Genomic DNA, 6,704 nt, shown 5'->3' on the forward strand with positions numbered 1-6,704 from the left:
TCCTTAATTTTCTGCAAATTTGCAGGCCTCATTTTAAGGCCTCAACACACAACTCTACTAAACATGTTCTAACCACATAAAAACAACATAAAAAGACACCACCAACATCAGTTCATCTGTTACTGTGCAATTATATTGTGAAGAAAATAACAACTAAATATACAACATGCATACATTTTTCAACCGTGTAATTTGGCTCTAACCCATAACTAAACCAAAATCCAGTTTAAACAAAATTATAACAATCCTATTTTTAAAACAAATATGAGTGTGAGTTATCTTACTTTAACCAAAGACCCCAAAGGTGACCTTGAACTTCGCTAGATCAAAGGCTTAATGTCCAGCTTTTTCAAAAGGTCCTGATTTATGTGTAGCAGAGTCAGGTATGTGAGTCTTTTCTGGTTCATGGTGCTCCTCAACCAGGTTTTCAATCTGCTAAGTGTGGAGAATGACCTCTCTGAAGAGGCCACGGACACGGTTAGGCAGAGGCAAAGTTCCAAAGGCAACTTCTCCACCTCTCCCGGCAGCTCCTGAGTTTGAGGATACAGGTCACCCAAAAAACCTTCAACATCAGAGGCTGTCTTGAATCTCTTTTCTTTTGTTAGGTCCCGCAGGAGGGTGAGTTGCATGTGCAGTAGAGACTTGTCGATCTGAGGAGGGAGATGAGCTGCAATGTCATCCAAACCAAAATAATGGCTGTTAACAGCATCCTTTATAATTTTCTCTCCCTGCACAGCAGCTTTCATACCTGGCTGATCAAATCGGCAACCAACTCTGATGCTCGAAATAATTCTTGTCCCCACGGTTGATGTCCTGCATGTGGTGCCACGTCCTGCACAGCCTGTGTGTCCCTCAAATGAGCTGGATCTCTACTTGCTTGTGGTGGCTCTGGCATTTGTAGATTGTTCTGTGCTGTAAGTGTTTACTTTTGACACCAGCTCTTGTACAAAGGCATCATCTCTCAGGGCCTATATGCGTTATTTCAGTACAGTGATGCACTCCAGGGCACCCCCTGCGCTTGCCATTGTGTGCTGGTGCTTTTTTGCCACTGCTTCACATGGCTCAAAAAGCTTCACAGCAGACTTCTCTGAAATATGTTTTTGCCTTCAGTGCTTGTCTGCACAGACCAGATATTTTGGCTCATGTGTCCCCTCTTAAACTCCTGTCTTCCTGCAGCACTTTGAGTGTTTCCAAAAGCACTGGGTATGATGAGCTCACTCACTTTATTGCCTTTGTGTGCACGGCCCATCTAGTTGGACACAATGACAGTAATCTGCAGATGACATCCTCAACTCCTAAAAGTGACAGGAATAGTTGCTCGCACTTCGATGATTCTCCTATTGCAATGGAGAGGCCCTGCACAAAGTGAAGCATGTCAGCCACCAGGCACATCTCCCTTGCGGATCAAATCAAGCGCATGGTTGCTGCAATGAATGTACAGAGCAGTAGGACACAATGTCTTTAATTTTGCTTGGACATCTGCAAAACAGCCTGACATATTGCTTGGGCCATCAAAACAAAATCCTTGAAGGCAATCCAACAGCAAGTTTAAGCACACAAAAATGTCAATGGTGCAGGAAAAGAGGAACCATTTACAATTGCAAGATTTTTATCTACATACTACAAGCTACAGGGAAACTGTAGCCATCAGCTGGTAGCCCAAAGAACGTGCACTCTTTGGCCTGAGACACAATTTTTTGCTGGACATTGTGCCAAAATTTCTAGCATTTTGTTTTGAATTTTGTCGGGCATTCAGTTGTCTCTACGCCATTAGTTTTCTCTTGGCATATCATAAGTCCTCTCCATCATTAGCTGCCATAATACTCCATCCCGATGGTCATGTCCCCACAGCAGCAGCCCCTCACGTCCCAGTAATTTAATGGATCAAAAATACAGCTCCAAAACTGTCCTGACAACTTTTTGGTCTCTGTCAGCACACTCGGAAAGCATGGTAACGATAGGTTTTTGGTTGAGTGATGACAGCATTTTAAATGACTCCAAATGCATGTCGGAAGCATCTCGGCCCAGTGTTCTCTCCGTCAGCCTCAAATCAAGTTGCTTCTGAGCTTTAAGAACTGAAAAAGTCAGATATTCTTTTTTGTGACATTGTTTGGCTCCTCCAGACACTGCCAAAATCCCTCTACGTTCTGGTCTGTGCTCCAACTTTTGCACTTTGATTGTTGTTTTGTTGGAAAAATGTATTTACCTTTCAGTACTTTTCTACAGAAAAAAGTTTTGAATTTTTTTTTTTTTTTTTGCAAAAAAGGGGCCCAATATTTATATATTTGAATTATGGCAGTGTCTGGAGGAGCCAAACAATGTCACAAAAAAGAATATCTGACTTTTTCAGTTCTTAAAGCTCAGAAGCAACTTGATTTGAGGCTGACGGAGAGAACACTGGGCCGAGATGCTTCCGACATGCATTTGGAGTCATTTAAAATGCTGTCATCACTCAACCAAAAACCTATCGTTACCATGCTTTCCGAGTGTGCTGACAGAGACCAAAAAGTTGTCAGGACAGTTTTGGAGCTGTATTTTTGATCCATTAAATTACTGGGACGTGAGGGGCTGCTGCTGTGGGGACATGACCATCGGGATGGAGTATTATGGCAGCTAATGATGGAGAGGACTTATGATATGCCAAGAGAAAACTAATGGCGTAGAGACAACTGAATGCCCGACAAAAGCTTTTATTGTTTACACATTGTCTGTGTGTTCATACCCCCTGCCAGCAGGTGGTGCTGCAGCGCCCTCAGCACCCCCCTTCTCAGGGACATGAAATCCATGTTTCTTACCGCCTGCAGTTCTTCTTGGCTTATTTATTGAAAAAAAAAAACTAAATAAAGAAATATATACATTGTAAAATTAATTACCTTTCTATGTATGGATATTCAGTATAAATTGCATAGGATCCATTGCTAATTCAATCCAGATTGGTTTTGTACACCCCTACAACATGGTAAAACCTTGTTCTCCTTGGACGACTCAAACCACTCCATGCAAGTCATCTTGAGATATCTTAAGATCATCAAAGGTACTATTTTAGAGAAGGTTTCCTTGAAAGCAAATAAAAAGCAATGTTCAAGATGACTTCCATGAAGTCACACTTGAGTAAGATTGACAACAAGTGGAAATGAAGTCACCGGTGGTTAAAGCTCACAGTGCATAATGCTTACACTCAGACTAAGTGTGAGACAAACACTAGATGGTGCAATTTGATGAGCAATATCAGTGTCTGCTCCTTGTTCTTCAACCACAAACCAGTACACAACAAAGCTTAGTGAGCGATTAAAACTTTTTTTTTTCTTTTTAACTAATTGTTAAAATGACAAAATATGGTTGAAATAATTTTATGGTATTACAACTTTCTGTGTAGCATTTATAGGCGTGTGAACAAATGTTTAAGGTAAGACAAATAACTTTTAATGAATTCTGATGAACTTGAAAAGACCACCTGGTTGTATCTGCCAGGATACTGGTTATGATAGTGGTGTTACAGCTAGGGTGGATGATGATTTTAGGATGAGTTCTTCAACAGCTTTCTTGTAAAAGTGGACCCAAAACTCTCATGTAACTTCAAATAAATACATGAAATGTTCATTTATTGAGATGGGAAAAAATAATGGCATGGTATGCAGTGTTTATTTAGCTCACATTTCATCCTTGTGTTACCCTGCAGGGCTCAGAAGGCTGTGAAGATCAAAACCTCTGCAGCCAGCAGGTAGGTGTCAAGTGATTCTCTCATCTACATGTTGCAACATTTTAGATTGACATCACTTCTTGTCTTGATCTGCACCAGGCAAATCAGGAGCTTGAGAAGTTCAAAGTGTTGTGCAAGTTATGTTCATCTATCAACAATGTATCATATAGGAATTTAAGTTCAATCATCATTTTTAATTTAAAAAAACAACTGCTGTAACTTAAAACATATTACAAAGGGACTGTTTTCTTAACAGAGTTTGATAATTTATAGGTATGCTGTATGATTTCTAGAAAAAGGGGATTTTAAAGATGGCCAGAAACTGAATCTGTCGTTATTATAACATGAGAGGAAGTTATCCACAGTCTGAATTGACATGTTCTTCTTCTCCACACTGTGAAAGGTCACTGTTTGTTTCTACTTGTTGCTTAGTTATGTTGTGTGCTTTATGTGAAATCAAAGTGGAAGCACTTAAAGTGTAAACACCCAGTAGTACCTGATGGCAAGTGACCTGGATATATTCCATTGTTTAAAGAGGGGGTATTACCTTCATCTGCTGAGCCAGATCATCTGTTATCAACGGATCCTTTTTTTCTCCCTATGGTTCAGTATTGTAAATATAAACAAAAATGAAATAAAGTTAATGTAGTAAAAGTCACAGATAACCAACTTCACATCCAGCTGGCACAGACTAAACATCAGCTGTTTCTGATCAGCCAACGAACACAAGTAAAATATTCTCTTAACTACATAGTGCTTCACTCTAACAGCCAGTTGCTAGCCTCCACTCTGTCGTTTGGTGTGAGCAGGTGATCATCACTGTGTTTATTGCTGCCTGTTAGGGCTGAAAACGGGCTGATGAGAGCATTGACTCTGTAAAATGAAACACTGATCAGCAAAAAATCAAAAGTGTTTCTCAGGGACCACATGATAATAATCCTAACATCCCGTACCTACGATGTTTATTCATAGAGCTGTGCTGTGGCTCAATCCCTGTAACAGTGGGCGAGAGGGAAGACAGGCAACCATTCATAATCACATTCACACCTCCGAGCTGTGTGGAGGCAGCAATTAACCCAACGTACATGTTTGTGGACAGTGGGAGGAAGAGTGTCTGGTGAAAACCTGTGATGAGTGGGGTGTGGAGACCATGAAGACTTGTCCCAGAGTTCCTCCAGCTTAGTTTAAACCTGTTGGATATACAGTCATTCCTCAACTGATAGATGCTTTTTTTTTTGCTCCTTCGGTTAATTAGCTCATTGTTGTTTACCTTTTACTGGGCTGAATTTAACCAGCGCTATCATATCTTTATGCCTGAGAAGTAGTTTGAAGCATTTTGAGATTCAAAAACAGGATTTTAATAAAATCAGTGAATGGATATGAGATGTGTCTTTCTAACCTTGTGTTGAAACATAATGTGTAGACTTTTCAGACATGATACAAAGATTCAAACTCATACTCAAAAGATCTTTAAAGGCACACAAAGCAGCAGGTAAAACAAGGTCAACACTGTAGAAAAGGGACGAGAAAAACAATCAGTACAAATTTCAGTCATTGCACAATATTTTGAAGATGGTAAAGCTAACGTCATAATGAATGTTGATGATTTCAAATTAAGCCATTTGCTTTCTAACGACAATGCTTCTCACCCCAGCTTCTAATAGCGTTTGGCACAGCTGTCACGAGTTAGAGAGGCCACTTTGTATTCACGGAGATGAGCTTAACTGACTTGGGAGTGAAAGAGGGGAATGCGAGTGTATCACAGCAAACAGGGATGATGCCAGGTACAGAGAGAGAAATCGCACCTCTCTCATTTGCAGTGAAAACTGTCAGGGGCACATTCATTTACTCTTGGTGGACTGTTTGGAGTAATTAGATAGAGAAGTGGCATCAAAAAAATTATTCACTTCACCTCTGCTGTGACCATTTGAAACCCTTCGAAACATCACTTGATTATGTAGGAAAACGAGAAAGAGACGGCAGGAGCTGTTAGAGCAAAGTTGTACCCCGAAGGACATAACGTGTGACTTCTCCGTACTCCATGGACCCACCCTTTGCCTCTTTTTATAAGGCTTACTTTTTATCACGTTTTACATTAATTGTCTACTTTAAGTGACGTTTCACTGAGTCCCTTCAAAGACATGAGAAAAGAAAATGTCAAAGGTCTGGCTCTTGCCTTTTGAGCTCGTGACTTTTTGCTTTTATCTTAGTTTGTACCTCTGCCTTTGACCTATTGCTCCAAAAATGTGACATTGTTTGTATACAGTGAATTTAAAAAAAAAAGTGGCTTAATTCAAAATGTCTGGTTCATAACCTGTCGGTGTACCCAGTGAAAACAAACAAAAACAAAGGTTTTGTCTTATCTACAACCCAAACTGTTCACATGAACATAGTGAAGAAACAGCAACTCTTGAGCCTTGTTCTGTTCTGTCTCAGAGCTGTTTGGAAGAGGGAGGGGAGGTACAGGGAGGAGGAGGAGGAGGGAGGAAGAGGGAGGTGGAGAAAGGTTGGAGGGGAACCACTGGCAAAGAAGTCGTTTCATACTGAGCTGTTTGTATTCACTGGGAGTAACTGCACCTGTGTGCCTCAGAACTGGTGTCACTCACAGTCCAACCGGTTGTTTATCAATGCTGCCATGTCTGCAGCCTGTGCAGCAAACAGCAGGAGAGAGGCAGAGCTGGACATGCTGGAGTCACAACAAAAGTAACAGAAACTCTGAGCAAAGGATTTGTGTTTGGTGAGTTTCTGCCTCCATCTTGAGACGAAAGAAATCTGAGGAACAAACTTGCCTAGCTGGAATGAAGGGCTGACAGCAAGCAGACTTGTGTGGACAAGGGTGAGTTACTCACAAACAGCTGAAGTTGCTTTGTTTGGTTCAAACCTGGATCAACAGAAGTTTTTACCTCTTTGAACTGTCTGTAATTCGCTCCAGTGGTACACTGGAGTGAACTGAGCAAGACTGTAACACTCGCACAGTTTATCTTAACTTGAGCTCTTATTAGTC

Source organism: Halichoeres trimaculatus, unplaced genomic scaffold, assembly GCF_033239565.1.
Source record: "Halichoeres trimaculatus isolate MK-OKI-2021-1 unplaced genomic scaffold, fHalTri1.1 fHalTri1_scaffold_6, whole genome shotgun sequence".
In the NCBI taxonomy this organism is placed as follows: domain Eukaryota; kingdom Metazoa; phylum Chordata; class Actinopteri; order Labriformes; family Labridae; genus Halichoeres; species Halichoeres trimaculatus.